This window comes from Microcebus murinus, chromosome 7 (genome assembly GCF_040939455.1).
Source record: "Microcebus murinus isolate Inina chromosome 7, M.murinus_Inina_mat1.0, whole genome shotgun sequence".
Taxonomy (NCBI): Eukaryota; Metazoa; Chordata; class Mammalia; order Primates; family Cheirogaleidae; genus Microcebus; species Microcebus murinus.
In genome coordinates, this window is record NC_134110.1 from 13,427,947 (window position 1) to 13,453,390 (window position 25,444).

Genomic DNA, 25,444 nt, shown 5'->3' on the forward strand with positions numbered 1-25,444 from the left:
TTTTGTTTTTTGTTTTTTTTCCATTGGCTTCCTTCTTTGTCAGGCTCTCTTCACCAGCAGTTATTGGTTTATATTTGGCTATTCTAGAAGTGAGAGCACTACTTTCATTATATCTCTAACCAATGTCCCAGGGAAGCTTTGGACCAGCATAGCTGGAATCATGTACTTACCCCTGAACTAATCACTGCCTTCAAAGGGATAAGGCATCTGATTGGCCAACTGAGAAGTAGGAGGAGAAGAAAGGGAGAAAAAGGAGAAGAATATATAAAAAATGATGGTGATAACTGGAAATACGATGTAAGAGTAGCCCCTGTTAGCCCAGAGATATCTTGCTGATTTTATCTCAAATGCTGTCTCAAAAATTTAGCTTCCAAAAATGTAAGTAAATAATAGATAATTCCATCCTCCTCTTGAGATTATATTCCTTATTTGTGCTTGCCTTATTTGTTGTATTTAAAGAAAATGGACCCGGAGCTTGGAACAAGGCAAGGCTTATGCAGATGATGCCATATAGGAGGGATATTGTTTCTTTCTCTGCTTCATTGTACTTCATTATAATGACGATCAATACCATAGTGACACTTAATTGTATCATTCCAATAAATCCACATTCATTGTTAAAATCATAAAGTAACAGAAGGGTACTACAAAGTGTGCCCCATTACACACTTACAATTTCTTTCTCAGACTCTAGGAAAATGATGGGAGTTTCCCTGTGGTCTTTTCTCACATAGTAACACCCTTCTGTCCTGCTGCACACAAAGGTCCCATTGATTGGAAGAGCAGCTACACTTCTGTGCGGGGCCAAAGGGCTGGGGATCCAGGAAGTTCCCAACTGGTCTAACAAGAATGAGGGCCACACCTTCTGAAAGCTCTGCAGTGACCAAGGCACAAAAATAGGGTCTGAACTGAGAATTGGGGAAAAATCAGGGAAGTGCCTTCAGGGCAACTAGATTCTGAGAGATTGAGAGTTCAGATAAGAGGAAATGAGTATTTGGGCCATTATGCTTCTTTCCAGCCTCACATTTTTCCTAAAACCCGAGAGAGAGAGAGAGAGAGAGAGAGAGAGAGAGAGAGAGAGAGAGAGAGAGAGAGAGAGAGAGAGAGAGAGAGAGAGAGAGAGAGAGACCCAGTGGAGAGCTATTCCACAGCCAGGCAGGTGCCCGTCCTCATGCCCAAACTCTGAAGTCCCCACAGCACTACTGTGAATCGTATTCTCCCCCTTCAGGGACTTTTTTCTTGAGCTTTTCTTTTTCTTTTAGACCCAGGGGCAGGACATTAAGTCATACTCCTCAACTCATAGCACGCTATTAATATCACTGTAAGTCGGAACTAGGCCTTTTACTCATTTGTTTATTACATTTTATCCACTTCTCTCCTTCCATTTCCCTCCCTCAGCCCATAATCACTATTGTGTTTGATATCCTTGAATTTGCATGTATTCTCATAAAACACACAGAATTTCCCTGTTCTTTGTGTATATGTACCTTTTGTATATATGTTTTCATTTAAATAAATGGTGTCCACAGACTTAATTCTGCCTTTTTTTCACCGAGTGCAGTGTTTAAGTTTGGTCTACACTGCTTCAAACTGTCACATGGCATTGCACACATTCAGCCTCCCTGACATCTCATTATGCATCCCCCCAGGATGGACACCTGAACGCTGCAGTCACCACCACCCTCCCTACCACAAACAGCACTGTGATGGGCTCTGCTCCCAATAGGGGGTCAGCCAGGTCATGGGACTCATGGACTGAGTCTCCATCTGGCTTCCCTGTCTTGAGCACTCCATGAAGCATCCATCATGGTGACAATATCAGGTTCATGTCACGTGAATGGGAGAATCTGAGGCTCAAAGAGGCTAAGCAATGTGCCTAACTTCACATGGCTAGTTAAGTGGTGGAGTCAGGATTCAAAGCCAAGTTTCTCTGACTCTCAGGTTTCTATCCTTCCACTGTACCACACTGCCTTCCACAGGGATCTATGATTCAGTGGCCCAGGCCACAGGCAGTGAGGACTCCATGAGTAATCTTTTTTGTAAGAAGTCCAGAGAAAGTGTTCCTTCCCTTCATCAGGCATCCATTTCCCCAAGTGGCTTCAGGCCTGCTGGGAGAAGAGTACAGACCCTGCCACAAGGCCACTGTATAGTCAGAGGTGAGGAAGAGCCCCATTGGCTAGGGGCCAGGCAAGCATAGGCCCCTCCACGCCCCTGATGCAGGCAGATTAACAGCTGCCATCTGGCCAGCAGTCTCTCCACGCAAACTGCAAACCCTCCCTCCGGGTGAATCACTGGTATGACCAACACCAGTCAAGCCCAGGGAAACTTTGATGGCTCTATTAATGAAGATGAAAACTTGAGATATGCCAAATACAGATTAAATGGCATCTTGGTAACATGATTATCTCTGAATTACTAGCTACATAGTGAGATAGCCAAGTGACTAATCCTGGGGAAGTCTGGATGCTTTGGACAGAAGACTCACTAATTCTAGCCTTGGGGGCACCATTTGCTGTATCAAAGTAGTATTCTACCAAATGGAACGCCCAAGAGCAGTGGCTTCCTCTGTAGGAGAAGTCACTCTGTTTCAGAGGAGAATTAATTTCTTGAAGTTGTGAGGTTCTAAATTTAGAATGGGCTGTAATGAGATAGGCAGGGAGTATGTCAGTATAAAAAAAATGAGAAACAATCACAAGAGTCTGGAAATGTTCACATCTGTAGCACCGTTGATGAAATTAGCAGAAATGGAAGGATAGGAATGACACCAAGGTAAGTCTAAAAGCCACAAGCGAAGTCATTTTCTCCTGCCTCCCTTCCCATTCTGTCTTTAGCTCGATATTATTTAGTAAGCTTTTCTATGCTTGTGCTCCCTTCCATCGGTGCACGTCATCTCTGCAAGGCAGGCATTGCTCTTTCCATTTTCCAGATAAGAAAGCTAAGGCTTAAAAGGGTTAGTAATTTGTCTGAGGTCGAACATCTCATAACTGGTCAAGCTGAGAGGCAACCCCAGGTCTTTCTGTGTCCAAAGTGAGTCTGCTCTTAAGGATAGGCCTTGGATCAATTTCCCAATTTGGGGGAGCTACACAGAATTCGGAGAGAGTTCCAAGAATTATTTTCAAAACAGATGGAAAGCCAGCCCCAAAAAGGTTACGAAAATTACATTTTCTTCAAAACAGAAGATTAGGACTTGTCCAGTGGTGGTGGTGATGGAGGAATAGGATTGTTAGTGAATAGCTGTCCAAAATTTGACAAATAAAATGTTTTGTAATTTAGCTAAAATTGTGTAAGAAAGTCTTTACTTCGCAAATATGGAATGAACTATGAAATCTCCAAGAATCCCATTTAGCCCACAAATGGATATAAATCTCCTTACAGTTTAGTCATAAGAGGTCCAGGACATGAATTGGTGGCATGGCACATGGTCTAAATTGCATATTGTATAAAGAAATCTAAATACACCTTGAGAAAGCCCACATGTTCTCCTTTCTCTTGAAGTACATTTCTAGCCATCACAGGCAGATGAACAAAACACCGGTTCTCAGACTTCTGATGTACCGTACCTGTTTCAATCAGATGCATAATTGTGTTAGGACTGTTTTGTTTACTTTTCAGACTTTCACTAGCAACTTTAATTTTCGGTTAAGTTCTTGAAATCCCTTTCTGGAAAAGCAAATGAGATCACATTCTCCATTCTCCTGGTTAACAGTGTCATTATCACGCTGCAGATTCTCAAACAATCAGCTAAATTCCATTGTCATTCTGAGTCCCTCTCTTTCTTTTGTCACGCATTCACAAACATATTCAGTTTCTGCCTTCTCAATGGAGAAAATTTTATAGAAACTACCATAAACGGTGCATAATTGTAAATGGCTTTAAAAAGCCATATGGAAGGATGAATAATCTTCCTTTTTGTTTCCATCTTTCCTAAATATCCTTTCGCTTTGTGTTTTGCAATACCTTTTGCACCCAGCTTTGGTCAAAATTGTTGTTGGCCATTTGCCAGTTTGAAATGTCCTACAAAATGAATTGCTTCTTTTGTAAATAAGAAAAAACTTGGTAACTTTGGAAAATATTGCCTCGAAGTACTGTACTGGAGTTATAGCTAGCTGCGAGCACTTTCGGTGGGGGCAAAGGAGTGCAGTGAGTTTATTGTCTGTTCAGCATGTATAAATCACAATCCAGGTAATATTTTGTGCTTGCCTTCATATCTTCTAGCGGCTGTAGTTTGGGGCATCACAAATATTCTCTAGGGAGAGAATCACATATTTCCTGTGTCAAGATGTCCTTTCATTTTGGGTTAAATTTTCAAATGACACCAGTACCAGATGGAAATTGGGACAAATTTTTAACCACTGATTTCTTGGCTGAGGCTTAATGAGAACACCATGATATCCAAGTGAATAATTTCACCCATTTTTATTGGCTTCTTTTTCTTAATTTTTTTTTTTTGAGACAGAGTCTCACTTTATTGCCCAGGCTAGAGTGAGTGCCGTGGCGTCAGTCTAGCTCACAGCAACCTCAAACTCCTGGCTCAAGCAATCCTCCTGCCTCAGCCTCCCAAGTAGCTGGGACTACAGGCATTCGCCACCATGCCCGGCTAATTTTTTGTATATATATATTAGTTGGCCAATTAATTTCTTTCTATTTATAGTAGAGACGGGGTCTCGCTCTTGCTCAGGCTGGTTTCGAACTCCTGGAGCAATCCGCCTGCCTCGGCCTCCCAGAGAGCTAGGATTACAGGCGTGAGCCACGCGCCCGGCCGTTTTTCTTAACTTTGACTTTAGGAAGTTAATTTCTTCCTCTTACAATTTAAATGCTAACTCTTCTAATATTATTCTTACAAAGTAACTTCTGATCTGGCCACTCTTCAATCTTCTTTCTTTCTTATATCACCCTGTGCTTTGTAGGGTAAAATATCTCAAAATGGCACATCAAGGACAATTACTGCAGTTGTGAGAACCTTCTTGAACCAAAGTGGTTGTCAAAATTAACCCAATAATGCATTGCGGGACACTTTAGGGCACATTATCACACAGATAATAACATTTGTGATTTTTAGGGAATTAGAAATGACAATGGAAGTGCACTAAAGGGAAGTTTATTAAAGCTCATATTGAAGAAGAGAAATATTGCTCATCGAAAGGAATTATATATGTATATACATTATAAATCACTATGTGGGATTATTAAAATAACTTTCAATACTCTTCTTTCCAATATATGATTCTTCTTGAATCATATATCTTAATATCATATTCAAAATTATGATGATAAAAAAGCTTTATTGAAATGATGGACTACTTAAGACAGGATTGGATTGATGACCAATTAAAACTGTATCTCTGTACTTCCATTCATGATGTAGATTCTTTTTTATTTTTACTTATGAAAATTAGCTGAAATAAGATATATTATGCCAAGATATCTGGGCAGGAAATTGTCACTAGGTGTGAATAAGAGACATCCTACCTCTCTATTCTAATGAAAATGCAATCAGTCATATCTCCACTTAGCAGGAAAGACAAAACATGCAAAAGCCTGAAATATTTTGAAAATTCTCTTTTTTGATGCACAACCTATAATGACAGGAATCAAATAAATCAATGAATGAGATGTAAAACACAACAAACTTTGTTGATTTTAAGTCCCTCTCCTGTAGACTTTTTAATATCGTCTTAAGAAAAAATAATTTAAATGTCTACCTAAATTCAGAAGAAAAAAATATATGTGTGTGTTATATATATTTAGTGTATATATGTTATATATACTTAGTATATATAACATCTTGAGTCTCCTTAGATACATTTCAAAGAGTAACAACAAGAGCTACTCAGAATCACTATATGAAATAATGCAAATCCTCCATAACATACTTGCCCAAATCATAGCCAACTACTGAACAAATACAGTTACGAGGTTCTGTTGGGTAAGGGACACAAAGATTCCTCATTTTCCTCTGTCATATCTCAAATGGTGTTTCCTTCAAAAGCCAAATTTCATCTGGGGAAAGACTTTATTTTAAAGACTAAGACCCAATGTTACAAAATCTTAGGGTTAAAAAAAGAGTCTAGAGATTTATCATGTTAGAGGAGATTTTAATTAAGACCAACTTTTGCTGATGTCACTACAAACAAATGCCATACCTTAAAAAATACTGAAATAGCCAACTCTCAGGCTTTACTGCCACGTGAATGTGTGCATATACGTGTGTGTGTATACGTGTGTGTGTGTGCCCTGCGGATACATGTGTGTGTCTTAATACAAGTGTTCTCCACAAATAAACTTGGCCACAAAACTCCTGCTCCTGTAGGAGCTGTTGTATTTTTGTTTTCCTATGTGGCACTGTATGTATTTCTATAGTTTTGAACAACTATATTTGATTAAAATCTGTCAGATTTATCTTTTTTAGCAGGAGGAAAGAAATATGTGTTTCTCCAGAAAGGAAATCAATGTGTCTTTATGATAGATGCAGAGTGGAAAGCTGGATACTGTCGCTTTAAGTGATGAAGCAGAAAGGCAGAATAGGTCCCAGCATTGCTGCTGACATAATTGTCGTGAGGCAAAGCTCTGTTTAAGTCTTATAATCTTTGTTTATAGGGTAGATAGACTTACAGTCACTGACCTAGTAGTTATTACTCCAACTTGTTAAGTAAAAAAAAAAAAAAAAAAAAGCCTTGCATCTCAGATGTCCATGGTTTAATTTGTTTAAATTTTCTTAGCAGCATCATTTAGCCAGAGCTCTCTGCTCTGTTGCCTTTCTGCAGTATGAGAAAAATTACTCTTCTCCCCATAGGAAGGCACCAAGCTTTCGGAGCCCTATAACTATACCAAGGAATCTTCCTTCCCAAGGCAAACAGAAGGAGGAATCCTTGAAAGCAACTTCTAGGCTATGCCACATACACGTGAAGCAGGAAGTGTCTTCAAAGAGGGATGGAAAACTGCTTCATGACAAAATATGTCTGAAAGTCTCCTCCCCTCTCTTGGAAACCACCTTCCTCCCCAGGAGCCCAAGGAATTCCAGATAGAGCTGTGCTGGATAACTAGAGTAGGGAGGGGGAACAAGGGTAATATACGTAACCTTAACATTTGTACGCCTATAATATGCTGAAATTTAAAATAAAAGAGCTATGCTGGATAGAAAAGAAAGCATCTTCCCTGGCATTAGAAGTTGTAAGATTCTCCATTCAGAGATGGTCCAAAACCAGCAGACACCCTGTTAAGGCAGCCTGAGAAAATCAAATGAGTGCAGATGTCTTTGCAGCATAAGTATCTATGTGTCTGTGGTTACAACCAGCCATACTGTTCTAACTAACTTATAAAGCAATGTCAAGATCTATGAACTCATGCATCAGTTAAAATTGCTGTATCTTTTGTCTCATGCATGATATCTGTCAAGAAAATATTTAATGTGTTTATTTGCAGCCAGTTTCAATAATAATGTTCTATGAATAAGCTATTTCCCCACCTAACCTCTTTGGTTTTTTTGTTTGTTTGTTTGCATTTTGTGACAGAGTCTTGCTCTGTGGCCCTGGATAGAGTACAGTGGCATAATCATAGTTCACTGCGATCTCAGATTCATGGGCTCAAGTAATCCTCCTGCCTCCTGAGTAGCTGAGACTATGGTTGTGAGTTGTACCATGCCCAGCTTTTTTTTATTATTATTATTTGTAGAAACAGGGTCTCTTACTCTTGCTCAGGGAAGTCTTGAACTCTTGGCCTCAAGTGATCCTCCTGCTTTGGCCTCCCAGAGTGCTAGGATTACAGGTGTGAGCTGTCCCTACCTAATTTCTTTTGAAATGATATGTTGGCTTTTGTTCCTTAATCAATGAATGTTTCTGGAGGGCATTCTGTTGATATGAGTGTGTGCTCAGCATATTAACCCATACCTGATTAAACCTTTAAATGGCATTGTATGCATTTAAAGCACCCCAGTCAAGGGTTTGGAACATGATAGGTTCATCACAGGTTCATTGCTTCTTTTGACTCCTTTCTTCAGCTTACATACTACAAATTAAATAAATAAGCACAAGTAACTAATGCATTTGCCTAAAGTTAAGTGACTCTCTCTTTGTCCATCCTCCATCCTTACCTCCCTCCTGCAATCACTAGGCTATGCCGAAACAGGGTTTATGAATTCATTAACCCCATCACACCCATTATAAGTAATTGGAAGACTTTCCACACTTTATATAAAATTATAATGATTAAGATACATTCTTACATTCTGGCAATAGATCCTATCTAGAAGTGGTGTCATATACTTTTGATACACTGATGGATTTTATTTGCTAATATTCTGTTCATAATTTTTTTTATTGAAGTTGGCCTTCCAATTTTGCACTGCCTTTAGACACTATCTTAATAAAACAATTCCTTTTCGTGGTCAAATAGATTTTATATAACACTGCAATTTATTTTTTTAAAAAGACTGTAATGCCATCTATAAAGCCACCTAGGTCTGGTACCTTTTTATTTTTTTATTTTTATTTTTTTTTTTTTTGAGACAGAGTCTCGCTTGTTGCCCAGGCTAGAGTGAGTGCCGTGGCGTCAGCCTAGCTCACAGCAACCTCAAACTCCTGGGCTCAAGCAATCCTGCTGCCTCAGCCTCCCGAGTAGCTGGGACTACAGGCATGCGCCACCATGCCTGGCTAATTTTATATATATATTAGTTGGCCAATTAATTTCTTTCTATTTATAGTAGAGATGGGGTCTTGCTCTTGCTCAGGCTGGTTTCGAACCCCTGACCTCGAGCAATCCGCCCACCTCAGCCTCCCAGAGTGCTAGGATTACAGGCGTGAGCCACCCCGCCCGGCTCTGGTACCTTTTTAAATGAGAGATCATTCACTTTGCATTCTGTTCTATAATAATGGATCTATTCATATTTCCTACCTCTGTATTCTTAAGTTAAGTTTCAGAGTCTAAATTTTTACTAGGAAATAATCCATTGCCTCTAGATTTATAAATGTATTTCTATGGAGTTGTATGTAATATCTACCAGCAACTTTTATTGTCTTCCCCATAGCTGTGTTGTATGGGCTCTCTCTCTCTCTCTCTCTCTCTCTCTCACACACACACACACACACACACACACATACATACATACACACACCAGGCTTGACAGGGTTGTATATAGTTCATCAATATTTTCAAAGAATTTAATAATGATTTTACTTACCCCTTTTTATGTTTTCTATTTTGTTAGTTTTGGCTTTTATCTTAATTCCCTCCTTCCACATTCCTGTCTTATTTTGTTACTTGTGATTTTAAGTTGAGGACTTAAAATTTTTTTGCAACCCTTATTTTTTAACAATAAAGACAATTTAAGTATACATACATAATGAGTGAGATGTGCACCATCTGGGGGATGGTCATGATGGAGACTCAGACTTTTGGGGTGGGGGGAAATGGGCATTTATTGAAACCTTAAAATCTGTACCGCCATAATATGCCGAAATAAAAAAAAAAAAAGACAATTTAAGGATATAATTTTTGTCGGAGTACAAAGTTTGAATGTCTTATATAGTATGAAGTGTTTTTATTTTTACTACTCTAGTATGTAACTTTAACTTGGCTTTATTCTTTGATCTGAGGATTATTTAAAAGAGTGCATCTTAATTTTAAGAATTTTTTGTCAATTATTTGTGCTTATATGTATCATAGTTTTATTGGGTTGTGATCAAAAATGTAACCTATAAAACCTCTAATTTTTAAAATTTATTTAGGCTTTTTGTGTGGCCAAGTTCTTTTACAAATGTTTCATGGACACAAGATAAGAATTTCAAGTCCCTGTTGGGGCCATAGATATATACGCATGCCCAGTAGTGTGTATTTGTGTGAGTGCATGTATTCCAGGTTATGAGTATCTTATTGAAACCCACTATATTCTTATTCACTGTTTTCTTAATCTATCAGATTCTGAAAGTGGCTTATTGAATATTCCCACTATACTTGTATTCTTTTATCACAATTCTAGCAATTTTATTTTATTTGCCTGCCATGTTTGCCATGTTATTTGATATTTTGTGGCTATCACATTTCCTTAATGGACTATGCCTTCTATCATTACATAGTATCTTTCTTTGGAGGTTTTCATAAATTCAGACTTGCATTCTGGTTGATCTGATACCTTGGGCTTTGTTGGTTTTGTTTTGCATTTTTTTTTTTTTTTTTTAGACAGAGTCTTGCTTTGTTGTCCAGGCTAGAGTGAGTGCCGTGGCGTCAGCCTAGCTCACAGCAACCTCAAACTCCTGGGCTCAAGCAATCCTTCTGCCTCAGCCTCCCGAGTAGCTGGGGCTACAGGCATGCGCCACCATGCCCGGCTAATTTTTTATATATATATCAGTTGGCCAATTAATTTCTTTCTATTTATAGTAGAGACGGGGTCTCGCTCTTGCTCAGGCTGGTTTTGAACTCCTGACCTTGAGCAATCCGCCCGCCTCGGCCTCCCAAGAGCTAGGATTACAGGCGTGAGCCACCGCGCCCGGCCTTGTTTTGCATTTTTATCATTTGCAGTTGTCTGGAATATCTTTGCCCAACCCCTAATTTACAGTATTTTACTTTGTCATGGGTATAACTCTTTTTAAGTAGCACGTAGCTTGATTTTATTTTTTAACCTAATCAAAGATTTGATAGGAAATTATATCCATTCCTATTTCTTGTAATAACTGATCTACTTAATTCTTCTATTTTATATTTAATTTTTATTTTTTACATTTTGCTATCATTTCTCCTTTACCTGTTTTTCTATTTTTTTGCTGACTTTGTTAAGTCTCTCTTCATATTTTTATTTCCCCTGGTAATATGGGAGGTATTTTTGTTTGTCAGATATGCTATTGCTTATCTTCCTTCCATGACTATTGAAGTTCAGTTTTACTCCCCTATTAGTCTATCAGTATTGAATAATGATTTCCCTCCCACTGCGATATTCGCTTCCAGTCTCTGCCTTCACACATCATATGCACTCACACTTAGCTCGAGAGTTTTTCCCAACATCTCAGTCTTTCTATTCCAATAATCCATATTCTTCAAATTATTACGAATTCCCAATTATATCATGATCATGATCCATTGTTTTCACTCCTCTTTGGTCTTGAGATTTCCATTACATTCAGTTGTCATTTGGTTAGAGGCCATTGATAGTGTTTCCATCAGAAACACTATGTGAGTAATATACACTCTGAGCCCTCACTTGTTCCCGCATAGTTTTCTTTTGAGCCAAATAAGTAATATTTACCTGATTATATGTTTCTTTGACTTCGGAACTTTTCTCACAATAGATTTGATTTCAGCATCTCTAGCTTTCAGTAGACTTTTCTCAATACACGTAATTTTCCCATCTTTTAGCTTTCAATTGTGCAGACAAGCATTCTCCTTTATTTTTAACTAACCTGACTGCTCTATTAGAAAATTTCATGGGTTTGGGAGACTTGAGAAGGGTGTTTTGTTTGTTTGTTTTTGTTTTCAGTGTTTCCTTTTGTTTTGCTTTGTTTAGTATTTAGTGTCATGGGTCAGGTTCCCTGAGATGGGGATTTGTGAGCAGGAATTTTACTCCAGGAGTAAATTTTTCCTTTTACTCTGGCGTGCTTTTGGGAACTTTGCTTATAATGGATGAAGAAGCAGGACTGGGTAAAGGGAAAAGTTGAATTGCAATGCAGCCTTAAAAGGACTCAGCTGATCTTATGGGAGTTGAGTCTGAGTTTTCAAATCGGAGCAAGGAGATGAGTCCTTCACATCACCACATTAACTGTTTATTGGATATGGACAGCAGCAGGTAAGGGACTAGAATGCTCCAGTCCTGGAGGGGGAATCAGGTGGAACTCCACAGCATCCACTATGCTAAATATTCAGGAATTTAATGAGGATATGTCTAGTTACATGTTTTTGTTTGGATTTGTTTTGTTTTGTCTTAATTAATACTTAACTTGGAGTCAGCCCTGGCAATCAGAAAACTAATATCTTCCTTTAGCTCAGTGATATGTTCTTTCATTTTGGGTGACATAAACACTTCTCCATCTTTTCCTTTCTTCTTCTGGGTGGCTCATTATTTGCATGTTAAATTTTTTATGTCTATGCTCTAAGTCATCTATCTTTTCATTCATGTCTTCTTATCTTTGTGGCATGTGCTTCCCCTTATGTAATCTTTTGCATCTCTAATTCAATTGCTAGCAACAATTATGCTTTTTTTGACTCATTTAATGGCTAGTATAGTTCAGAAATCATGGTTGTAGGTCTGTAAGATCTTCATGGTGTTCCAGTGACATGTCTTTGAAGATTCTCATTATTTTCATGTTCATCTCTCCATCTCTTCCTTAGGTTGACCTCAGGAATGAGCCATTTGTCCTAGCCATTTGAATGTCTTTCCCCTAGTTCCTGAACCCCATTTGAAGAGCTGTGGTTTTCCTTGAAGATAATATTCTATTAGTTTGTATAGATCAAGTGTTTGGTTTGGGGCAAGTGGAGTGTCAAAACTGGTAGAAAGTGTAGACATTACCTGTTAGTATCTGCTGAGGCACTGAAAAGCCTGGCTGGACAGATGCAGAAGCTCATCGGCTGTGACTGCCTCCCATTTCAGGGACACCGTGATCAGGAGAAGCAGATGGGCCTTACATGGACCACATCATGATGAAGATATATGAAAGGTTTTCTTCTGCAGACAAAAATCTGCTGTCATCTCTCAGACCTTGAGAACAGGCTGACATTCTCTTTCTCTGCTCCTTTAGCTCTAGCTCAATCCTTAGAGATCTCAGGGCACCCTCAGCATCCAACTCACTATCCCATTGGTGTCCATGATACTCCATGGCTTGAAGGGGCTGGAAAGGGAGAAAACAGTCAGGGGTGGATACTCAGACTCTATCTCCACAGACGCTCCCCCACACCCTGCCAAGTGTTCCTTATGTTCTTCTGATGAGAGTCAATCTCATCTTCTTTTTCAAATGGTAAGTCTCTTGGGAGCAGGATCACATTCTCTATGCCTCTGCATTTCTCCCTGCAGCTATCACAAATGGCTCCATGCATATGTAGATACTCAATAAACAGGTGCTAGCCTTGGCAACAAATCCTGGGATCTTATTTGGTGACTTTCATAACCTTCATGGCTGAAAATCACAATCTAAATGGCTGGAATTCCATATGCAAAACTTGCCAGAGTATCTCACTGGGGGAAGCCCATGCATATCTACCCACGCATCTTCCAAGAATCAGGTGACTCTGGAAAACTGAATTCTTTTTTTTTTTTTTTTTTGAGACAGAGTCTCGCTTTGTTGCCCAGGCTAGAGTGAGTGCCGTGGCGTCAGCCTAGCTCACAGCAACCTCAAACTCCTGGGCTCAAGCAATCCTACTGCCTCAGCCTCCCGAGTAGCTGGGACTACAGGCATGTACCACCATGCCCGGCTAATTTTTTTTCTGTATATATTAGTTGGCCAATTAATTTCTTTCTATTTATAGTAGAGACAGGGTCTCGCTCTTGCTCAGGCTGGTTTCGAACTCCTGAACTCAAACGATCCACCCGGCTCGGCCTCCCAGAGAGCTAGGATTACAGGCGTGAGCCACCGCGCCCGGCCTGGAAAACTGAATTCTTAATAAAGTTGGTGCCAATACATGGGGGCTGAGGAGAAGTGTGCCATTGGATTTCAGCCAGATAGATCTGGGTTCTGATTCCAGTCTTTCCACTTACCAACCAAGTGATTTTCCTTCTCTGAACCTTGATTTATTCACACATCAAGTAGGTTTAGGAAGTGGTTCTTTCTTCACAAGGTTGATCTGGGGATCAAATGAGATAATGAATCAATGTGTCTGGTATGCAGTAAGAGCTCATTAACTATGAGATAACAGCATTATTGTCATTACCATTATTGTTGCAGTGGGAGAGAGTGGTGGGGTGGTATATAGTTGAGGGGCAGAAGCAAGGAAAGGGGAAGAAGAATTGGGGGAAAGGACAAGAAAAGCCTTAACTCCAAGGCTTAGTCAAGAGATCTTGGATACATTCGTTCTTTAAGGAGATCTGATTCCTATTCTAGTAATAGCCTGACATTTCTACAGGTTCCAACCCCGTTTCTGCCATTGTACAGCTGTGTGGCCTCAGGTAAGGTGCTTAACCTCTCAGTGCTTTAGTAAAATGAGATTTTTATTAACAAACATTGATATAGCACCATTTTAAGGACTTTATGAATACTAATTCATTTAATCTTTATAATAGCCATAGGAGGTAGGTCAGATTGGGTGTTGTAATGATTAAATGCTAAATATATGCAAAGTGCCTTAGAGACCTTTGTTTGGCACATGGGAAATGTTATGTAAGAGTGATCTGGTGTTATCCTTACTGTAAATGCTATCCATTGGTTGCTACCATCACCACCATCATCATCATCATCTTTGTCTTTCAGGCATTCTGTTGTAATGTAGCACTTGGTGGCATTTTTTTTTTTCTCTTCTTGTTCCACCATGAAGCTCTCCCTATTTCTGAGACTGTCATTTTAGTAATTTCATCCCATTCTTTCCCTCTCCCCCTCATACTGCCTTTCCATTCTCGTGTCCCAGAGTCTTTGCTTATTCCAGCTAATTTAAACGGGGGTCGACTCTTCCCTGGCCCACAACATGCTAACTGCAGTGCTAGGTATTCTCACCTAACACAGTCTGGGGCTTGGGGCATTATGCTCAGCCCCATCCAGAAAGCTGGGCTTCAAATGTTCATTTGTCTTCAAAGCCCAGTCTCATCCTCTTATACCAAATCCTTTTAAAATATTCACCTCAACTTCCAAATTTTTTAATCATCACTCTTCAACTCTGAGCTGATTTATTTACAAGGCACATCTCCCCAATGTTTCAAACAAAGATTCTTGCTAACTTAATGTATCCTCAGTTGTCTATGTTTGAAGTTTTTTAAAGAGATGGTATGTGGGCTGATTTGTAGCATGCAATATGCCTTCTCAACAAGCAATAGTTTCTTATTGAAGTGTATAAACCTACATAGATCTAATGATATGGATATATTTGATACAGTAAGAGGAAAAGGCCAGTTACAAAACATACATAGAATAGCAAGCCATTTTATAAACCTGCAAACATATATACAGTGGGATCACAAAGGGAGAAATTCATTTTTTGGTGTTCTTAGTTTTGCTCTTTTTATATTCTAATTTTTCTCTATTAAGAGTATACACCGCTTTTATACTATCAAAAATTGATAGAAGAAACTACATTTTGGTGGAAAACACAGTTGGGCACTTATTTCACCCAGCTGAAGCCACTCTCAGTTAAGCCTTTCTGTTTTTGATGTGCATCTCATCAGGCTGTGTGTTTGGTCTGATAGGTGGCTCAGTTGCCTTTGGCCAATCATACTGTTACTTGCTTTGAACTCTTAACATCTGGGTAACAATATCTATAGCTGTTTAATGTTCTTTTTCCAGCATTTGAATAAAACTATGTAAAAGTATATAAATTACATAAAAATTCCTATGATCATCAAGATGAAATCAAGAATGACCAGTCCTGTGTGTTGAAGGCACAATCCACTTCATGATCTTAACACACGAGGAGAGACAAAGGTTGGCCCAAGTCCTCCTGTGCCTCTGGCCAGTGGCATCCTATGACACAGGCACCTTGAAGGTCCTTGGCCGTGTTTACAGCAACCACAGATGCAGGGTACTTACCCCCCACCATATTTCTTCCCGGGTGTAACTAGACACAGGAAATACTCTTCTGCTTTAATTCATAATTTACCCACAGTCATTAACAATTTTCAAAGTTCTCATTTTTCATTTCACTCTAGAAGAACACTTTATATACTTGAAAGCTAATGAGCACATGCTCAGGAAAAAGTAAAGAGCTGAATTTATATTCTTATTGAATCTGTATTTTATATTTATTTCTATTTATGCTTTCCTGATTAAAATCAGAAGTGTAGCTGGTGTTTTGTTTACTTCTACAGGAGAAAAAGAGAGGGGTTGTGTCTGCTTGAAATAAAAAATGTGTCTGAAAAGTGAAAATTTCAGTTAAATGTCCAGGTATTACATCTTTGTAATATCGAATACATGAACAACTGGGTTTTTCGTGGCTTTTTTTGTTTGTTTTGCTTTTTGCTAGGTTGCCTGGCATTCTGAGGGATGCCTCAGGGAAACTAAAAGCTCCCCTCTACTCCAAAAGTTAGGATGAAACAAATTTAAATTTTTTTCTTGTACTGTTCTCAGGTACGTAAAGGACACAGGGTAAAGCTATTAAAAGGCGTATGTTGGTAAGATTGTAAGAACTGACATAGCTGAATATTAGGGATTACTTTAAAAGCTAAAACACTTTTAAGAAATATCAGGCTGGAAAAGTGAAGAATAGAGTGATTTAACAATTGGTTCCAAATAAATAATGGGATGATGAAGAGTGACCACCTTGTTGCCAGCCCCACTGTAAAGATGACAACTCATGAGAATTGCCCTTAGTTCCTTCGTATCTTGGATGCAACAAAACACGGTGCTGGACACATGATAAAGATCCTTCAACAGCTCCTATGCGGCATGCCTACCACACACAGGCACTGTGTGGTTTACCTGAGGCAGGTAAATAGAGCTGCACTGTGCTGCCATAGAGGTGAACTCACAGTGTTCTGGAATGAGTCCACTAATAACCATCAAAGAAGAGAAGCTGCACAGAAAACTCACATCTATCTGAGTCAAGTTTACTGGGTGAAGGGAGATTGTTCAAGTGAATAAAAGAAGGAAGTCCAGGGATTCTGGGCAAAGAGAATTGCATGTCCAGAGGTAAGGTGCCATGCTGTGTTCAGCAAATACACTTCCGTGTGACTAGAGAGCAAGGATTGCTGCAAGAAATGGCATCATTGTAGAATCGGACCCAGGCCATGTTAGCAAAGATCTTCCTTGTGCACCATGTGAAGAAGTTTGGATTTTGTCTCTGAGGAAGTTGTAGAATGCTTGCAATAAGGACTTTTCAAAGAGAAATGACATAATCCTATAAGCATTTTAATGTTTAAGATTTCACTCTGGCAGCAGTATGAAGAATAGATTGGTGAGGAAGTGCTACTGCATGCTGTTGCAATATTCCAGGCAAAAAAAGAAAAATTTAGGAGCCAAATTAAGTGTTTGAATGTAGGGATAGAGAGAAGGAAGTAGGCAGGCAGTGACAAGCAGTTAGCACTGACAAAACTCATGAATCACTTTGGTGAAGGGGAAAGGAAAGGGAATCGTCGGATAAACCTGGGTTCTTGCCGTGGGTGACTGGGTAGATGATGGCACATTTTCCCAAAACAGGCAATACAGGAGAAAATACAGATTTGGGGTTTGGGGAGTGGCTACCAGAGGAGATGATCTACTTAGCTTCCTAGTTGTGGAGTTTATGGTACCTATAAGATGTCTAAGTGTAAAGCTGTATTTACTGGAATATAAGATCCACGAGGACAGGGACCTTGTTGGTCTAGTTCAATGGATCCCCAGCACTTTGCACTGTACCTGGCAGGTGACAAATATTCAGTAAATTCCAGTTGCATATGTGTTTCTGGACACATTTATGGGTCTGGGTCTCAGCAATTATTCAATGTTCTTTGGTTGTCTTGCACAAAAAAATCCTAGAATCTCCTTTGATGTCTACCAAGACTATATTACATCCAGAAATACAGAGATTCTGGTGCATGCCCCAAAGGGTGACTTACAAAAATTTTACTAGGTTTCCCAATGGTCCTATTACTTTTTGTTAACACATATAAGCAGGGGAGGTTAATTTTTTGTTTACTGACAGAAGAGCAAAACCTGCAATAATAAATTTTGAAGCAGGCTGAAAAAAATTAAAGCCATTAGAGTGAGCCTCTAGTATTGTTAATTAGACCTGTGGCTTTCAAGTTGCCATTGAAATGATTTGGAGAGCCAAGTAGACTTGTTAAGGATAACTGCGAGCAACATGTACATCAAAAAACCCAAAAGATATTTTTGCATTAGATATAGCTCAAGTAGAAATCTGGAAAAAACTTTAAGAAAAAAGAAAAATAAAACCTAATAAAAAGCTCTGCTACTTGGAGAAGTTGGAACAAATCTTCCTTTCCAGGGGAGCTTGAATTACCTGTCTATCCCTTTAAGCATTTTCATGTACAAATCAAACACAGATGGTCCATTACGTTTATGGCCACACTGTCAATTACTCTAGATGGAGCATGCATTAATTATTGAAATATTTTCATAGTGTACAAGTTTTTAGTGGCTACATTGCCACAGATAATTTCAACTTTCTGATTAGAAGCTGGTATAAACAATTTTATTTATGAGAATTAATCTCTTGAATGTAGTAAAATCTACAAATACAGTAGTAGATTTTTTTTTTCCATTTAACAAAGCCAAACTGGAAATCCTGGCCTCTATCCTTGAAAGTCAGCATTATGTCAGCATTGCACACAATACATAAACTCTGCCAAAATCTATTACAATTGTAGTAAATTTTGATTACTGGAGTTGTTTATTATTTATGTCTAGAAGATAAAGATAATATTGGAAATAGCCCTTTTCTATTCAAAGTATAAATTACATCCATAAAATATCTTGTTTTGTAAACAATAATAAAAAAAAAAAGACTAAACTTGGTTGAAGCTTCAAATTGTTGCATATACTTTAGTTCAAGTCAATAAACCCTGTAGATCAGTGATCTCCAACTTTCTTGGCACCAGGTACTGGTTTCATGGAAAACAATTTTTTCCACGGACCGGGATGGTTTCAGGATGATTCAAGAGCATTACATTTATTGTACAGTCAAACCTCTCTGCCAATGATAATCTGTATTTGCAAACACTCCCCAGCCCTAGCATCATCCCCTCAGCTCCACCTCAGATCATCAGGCATTAGATTCTCATAAGGACTGTGCGACCTAGATCCCTTGCAAGCGCAGTTTACAATAGGATTGCCCTTCCTATGAGAATCTAATGCTGCTGCTGATCTGACAGGAGGTGGAGCTCAGGCGGTGATGCGAGCGATGAGGAGCAGCTGTAAAGACAGATGAAGCTTCGCTAGCTTGCCCACTGCTCACCTCCTGCTGCACAGCCCCATTCCTAACAGGCCACAGACTGGTACCCAGGTTGGGGACTGCAGCTTTAGATGATGTGAAAGTCCATGGAAGGGTCTAGACTTTTAACTGTGCCCTAGTTTTTCTCTAGTTTGATACCCAAAATGCTAGGGTCATTAGCTATTAATGAACAACAACAACAACAACCAAAAATGTTCTAGTGAAGGATCACTTGCAGGCAAGGCACATGGAAAAAGATTTTGAGGGACTTTAGGGAAAAACACATATTTTCCATCATTCTGGAAGAAAGCTATTCATTCAGTGTTCATTCATCGGTGGAGCACGTTCTATGTGCCTGGGACGTTTCTAGGCACTTGTAGACCTTTGGAGAGGAAAAAAACTCTCTGGTCCTGTCAAGCATGGATTCTAGCAGAATCAATTACCCCCTTTAATTCCCTGTGCACAGAGAAGGAAGCTAAAGCTTTGAGAGGTGAGGTAACTTACCTAAGATTATCCAGACAGAAGGAGGTAAAGTCAGAATAAGAGCCCATACCATCTGGTTCCAGAGCTCTTGTTCTTAACCCACCACTTCTCAGTTGCCTTCGCCATTTCCAACCTTTTTCTTGCTCAAAGTTCTATTAATCTAGGTCTTTGTGGATTCATATTTAAATGCAGTCAGCTGGACTTTCTTCAGTAGAAGTCTTTATGTAGGTAGGGTAACTTTTTAAAAAAAAAAATTGCATCTGTATTTTTTTCTCTCTGAATTTCACTATAGGAATTTCAGCCAAGAACCTACAGTTACTAATTTATTTGACCTCACCAAAGTAGATAGAGAGGGTATTATCATATCCATTGACTGGATGAGAGCCTGAAGCTCAGGGATATAGAAGAAGTCAATGCTAAATCTGTCCAAAAAATTCTAGGCTGTTCTCTGCCAAATGTGACATGACCTCAGACAAGACATCCAAGGTCTCTGACCCTTTCTCTTTCACCACCAACAAAAGAGTTTTTAAAACTATGAAGTGCTAAACAAACTTGGCATTAGCAGTGTGTCATAAATGTTTGTTAGAGGGGTCTCTAATAGGTAGGTGGTAGGTGATTTTCACTCACTGGTGGGTGATTTTCACCTGATACAATGCTAAATTTCCATTCCTTTGCATAATTCTGCTTGAGGATCATATTTTTTCCAGCCTTTGATGCCCTCAAGGTATGTGGGAATTTCTCTCTTCTATGTTGTGCAAACCCATTGTGAACCCAAACATACAAACTCCATTAAAGGAGTTGGTGAGGAGAAGGGCATGAGTACCAGGAGCTAAGGTGTGCAAGAACAGAAAATGAATATGCAATAATGTACAAGGTAAAGAAGTTGTACAGAGGTAGAAGGAAATACTTTTATCTAGGATTGAGAAAGGATCAACTAGTTACAGCTAACTGTAAAAACTATAATGATATGATGACTGGTTGTGTAGTGTCTAATGCTATGGGATTGTGCAATAGAATTACGTTGGATGCTTGGGGGAAAAATAGAATCTTGTGCTTACTGAATTAGAAACTTTGGACATAGAGCACAGGAATCTGGTTTTTGGTAAGCTGTATTTGGGGCCTGTAGTCTAAAACTTTGCTACTCAAAGTATGGTTCCTAAGCCAGCAGCACCAGCATCATTTGGGAGCCTCTTAAGAATGCAGAAATTCAGACCCAAGCCCAGACCTACTGAATCAGAATCTAAATTTTAACTAGTCCCCCATCTGATTTCCTCTACACCTTACAGTTTGAGGAGGACTGGTTTATAGCATCCCTTTCCTGTTATACATTCACCTTATCAGAAAAAATAAGTCAGCATGACAAGAACTATTCCTAGTGAACCCATAAGGGATCTAATTAGAACTCTGTTTCTATTTCCAACTTTCTTCTTAGTCCAATGCTCTAGATGTCCATCATCCTCTGATAAAGGATTACAAAATATCCAATTAAAAATTTCTTTTAAATTTTGTGGACACTCAACATCTAATTCACGGACCATCAAGTATTTCAAGTGTTTTCAAAATTCACTTTCAAAATGTTTCTGACAAGTTTTTAGGGGTTGGGGGCCACAGTCCAGAGTTACTACAATATATTATTGTGGTAAAGAACATGGCTCTTAAAAAAGTGTTTTTTGAAGTTACTCTTATAGATTTTTCTTTAAATTGGTCTCCTCAAGTGGAATCAGGGTGTTTTCTAAGTTTGCCCATCTCCAGGTCCTCGTTTGCAAGAACAATATGTGATCTACCCCAGTTTGGGGGGAACTTCTCCAGTTGCCTTTCTGGGGTTAGGAAAGAAAGAATTGTCTTCCTCTAGTCCAACTATTACCACTCAATTAGGAGCACTACAGCTAGTATAATGCTCGGATTTCAATGACCACTCATTATTATAACAGACAAAGAAATTTTAAAGAAATAAAATTACTTCCAAATCTACCACCCTGACAAGTTCATGGTCCACACACATATGAAGTTAACTTTACACATGGGCTTGCCTTTTAACTTTCCTTAAGATTATATCAAAGTCCTTTTTAATATCATTATAGACTTTCATGCCCACATAATATTTCAATATTAATATACGTATGTAATGAATCTACTACTCTTGAACATATAGTTGGATTCCAATTTTTCATTATTAGAAATAAACTTTGAAAGCTAATTTTGGAGACTCTAGCAATTCAATCCCAACAAGTGACAGTTGTCCTTAAAGAAAAGGAAAAGCTGGTCCATGGCCAGGGTTGCATTGCTGACTTCCCTTAGCCTCTTCATAAGTGTATGTCATTAGTCACAAGAGCAGACAGGCAGAAAAGTGGAGGGAAAACTATATAAAACTGATTATTTTTATCTTAAAAAAATCAGCTGAAAGTACATATTCTACTAATAGACTCAAAAGTATCATTTTCATCTCTGAATTTGTATAAATAACATAGTTCAAATATGTTATTAATATGTATGGGTTAACTTCATTGCACTTAAAGGTCCTGAGTTACAAGCAATCCATGGGTTACATAGTAAGGCCATTTCCTGATTAGATGCTTGCACTAGGGTAGAGCTGAACAGAGAGTTAACTGTAGCATAACATTTTAATACAACTACAATTTGATTACAGTCTCACATTCTGCTTTAGAATGCGGAATCGAAAACACATCCATCACTTAGAATCTGCTAACCTTTCCTTAGATTCTACTCTGTCCAGCCATTTCACATAGAACTAGCCCAACCTCTGACTTCTGTTTTCCCTCCCCTGTTTTAATCCCTGTTGTTGTCCCCCTCATCATGGTCACACTCATTTGGTAGAACATCAGAAAGACAGGAGAAGCCTCATGGAGTAGCCTGATTTGAAGGTAAGGATTTCTCTGGAGCTGAGGAAAGTACATTCCACGCCACGGAAAGAGCAGAGAGGCACAAAAGTTGAGAGAAACATGGACTGTAAAAGATATATAAAGGACAGGGACAAAATAAGTTTGTTTTGTTTTGTTTTGAGACAGGGTCTCAATCTGTCACCTAAGCTGGAGTGCAGTGGTGTCATCACAGCTCACCAAAACCTCAAACTCCTGGGCTCAAGCAATCCTCCTGCCTCAGCCAACCAGCTACCAGGTAGCTGGGGCTACAGGTGTGTGCCACAACGCCTTGCTAATTTTTCTGTTGTTTGTAGAGACAAGGTCTTGCTCTTGCCCAGGCTAGTCTCAAACTCTGACCTCAAGTGAGCCTCCCACTTTGGCTTCCCAAAGTGCTAGGATTACAGGAGTAAGCCACCGTGCCGAGCTGAAAATAAGTTTGAACAGACAAGTTGGGTATCAAATCATGGAGGACTTTGATTGGCAAGATAAAGGGTATGGATAACAGGAAGCTATTTTAAGCAATAACCAGTCAAAAGTAGATTTGTGCTTCGTGAAGATTTACCAGGGTAAAATGGATAGAAGAGAGAAGCAACCTGGCAGAGGGAAATGAATACAGCCCTACCAGAATGGTTCAAAGGTGGGTCTGAATGAAGAGGCAGCAGTTAGAATGCAAAGAGGACATGGTGTAACACAATGCAAAGAAGAACAGAAAACCACTGTGAGAAGGGGACAAAGAAAGTGATTCTCGACAAGTTGTTCCGAGGAGAATCCCCTTCCTGGGTTCTAAGTCCTACAAAAACACCACTTTGTTATGAGACTTTCTCTGTTCCTAAGGCTGTCTTCGGAAAAAAAAAAAAAAAAAGTAGCCCTCAGGTATAAAACTGACTGAAAAAATTGTTTGAATTTGGACACCAGTGCTATGATTGAACTGGAAATGTGCCACTGACTTTATCAATGCATTTTAAAAGGATGAATAGGTTTTGTTTTTGACCAGATGCTCCCCAGTTTCCAAATGTCTGGCCACCTCTATGGCCCTGAGCAGCCAGTTCCTAAACATCTGTCTGTGTCTCAGTGATTTGGCTGCTTGGCCCCAGCTTGCCCTAGAAGAAGAAAAACCCAGTGGGAAAGGTGTTGTGGATGGTTTTCATCTTCTTGGAGGAGCAGAGATAACTTATAAACAGAGAATGAGAGGTGGCGGGAGTGAATTGTAGGTTTGAGTAGAGTTGAGAAATGCTGTATCAGAGACTATGGTAGGACTTACATTTAAATTTTAAATTGCTGGATAATTGGGCAATAACTAGTAAAACATAAAATATGCATACTTATGACCCAGCAGATTCATTTTAAGTGCCAATGCTAGACAGATACTCATAGCATATAAGTATTCTGAGTACGATGCATATCAGCAAATTAGAAATACTGGAGTATATAAGGAAGTATGTACAAGGGTATTTACTAAAGTGCTGTTTATAATGGTAAATTGGAGGAAGGAAACTACCTGCACATTGTATGGGAATAACTCAGTGAGCACTGATCTAGCCATACCATGGGGAATTCTTGAAGCAGTTAGATAGAACGAGGTATACCTATTTCTACTAACAAGGCAAGAACCCCAGGAAGCTGATGAGTAAAAATACAACTGCATATGATATTTACAACATGACACATGTTTTAGAGTTTGGATAGAAAAATGATGGGACTGGCAAGATGCACATCTTTGGTAATATAGGTCCCATCAAGGGAAGTGGAGAAAGCAACAGGATTGGATTGGATGTAGTAGCAAGGAGAACTTTAGTCTTACTCTCCAATGCTTTAATATTTACAAAGAGAGCACAAGTATATAATTTATCTGAAAATGTTAAATTTGTTGGTCCTAAAGAGTTACCTTTTTCTTCATCAAATATCATATTGTAGACCAAAGACATCTTTCCTCCAAAATGATTGGTCCTTAAAAAAAAAAAAAAAGAAAAAAAGAAAAACTCAGGCAATGGTTTAATCCAAGAGTAAATGGTTGGATAACAATACATAGATAGGTAGGTAGATATATGGATGGATAGATAAACCAAACAACCTGTTTCCATGGCCAATCTCCATGAAAGCTGCCAATTTTCTGCATGCTTACCAAGGCCACTCTGTTCCATATAATCATGGAGCCTCCACAACTTAAATAGTGTGGCAAAATAAATATCAAATGGCATGCTACTGGATTGCCAATGCAGGAAAATTCTTGCATATGTCATATTTAAAAGGAAGTGTGAAACATCAGGAGGCTGAGATGAGATCCATGAATGGAGCGATTTAAAATCAGAACTAAATAATCTAGATTGAAATTTATGCACTGAAATATTTTTCTAGGTTTAAAAATCAGTGAAAGCAAATTATTTTCTAAACTAAAAACTATGTGTACCTTACCTTTATATCAGCTCCAATTTTACAGGACAAGATAGAGGGAATACAATTTTAATATAGTTTAGCAGATAATGATTATCAGCAAGATCTTTTGCTCCCTCAGGACTTTTTCACTTAAGAACTTGACGGGTGTTTGGGGTAAAGTGTTTGTAAGAGAGATTCTAACACATGATGGAAAAGAAAATATCAACCATTATGTAGCCAAAAGCTGGATTAATCTTTCATACAATTCAAAAGAGAATCAGAACATGAACCCTAAAAGACAGTCCAGATATTCTGAAAAATGCTAAAATAGCTCTACTTCTAACAGGACACTTTGGTGGATTTCAACGATTTTAGTCACATTATTTGGATTCCTTAATTCAGAAGTCAAGTTTTAATGTGCATTGTTTTATTTTTCATATATTTAAAAGTAATAACTACCTAAACGGTTTCTTAAAAAAATATTTTGTTGAGCCTTAAGTTGTACACAGTCTGCATTGCTGAACATGTGAGAGTCACTCTGGGAAAAGGGTGTTTAATGAATAACTTCACAGTAAAAGGCCTTGGAAACTTCCTCTAAACATTAGACCCATGCTTTCTTTCTGAAATACATTAACAGCCTCCAGAAGGTTCATAGATGCTGGCAAGCCTGTTAGGCAGACTTCAGAAGTCCCTGACATTTCGTGTGCAGGGAAGGTGCCTGCGCG

At 38.8% G+C, this 25,444-nt stretch overlaps 1 long non-coding RNA gene across 1 annotated transcript in view; it reads right to left on the reverse strand.

Moving 5' to 3' along the window:
• LOC105871252 (uncharacterized) overlaps positions 1–25,444 on the reverse strand; it is a 107,327-nt gene that overhangs the window by 21,981 nt on the left and 59,902 nt on the right. Inside the window, exons 9-12 of the long non-coding RNA XR_012920086.1 lie at positions 24,232–24,293; positions 13,673–13,758; positions 12,491–12,809; positions 3,460–3,560 (exon numbers count right to left, since the gene is read on the reverse strand). This is a non-coding gene — a long non-coding RNA (uncharacterized LOC105871252). The remainder of the gene's footprint in view (positions 1–3,459; positions 3,561–12,490; positions 12,810–13,672; positions 13,759–24,231; positions 24,294–25,444) is intronic.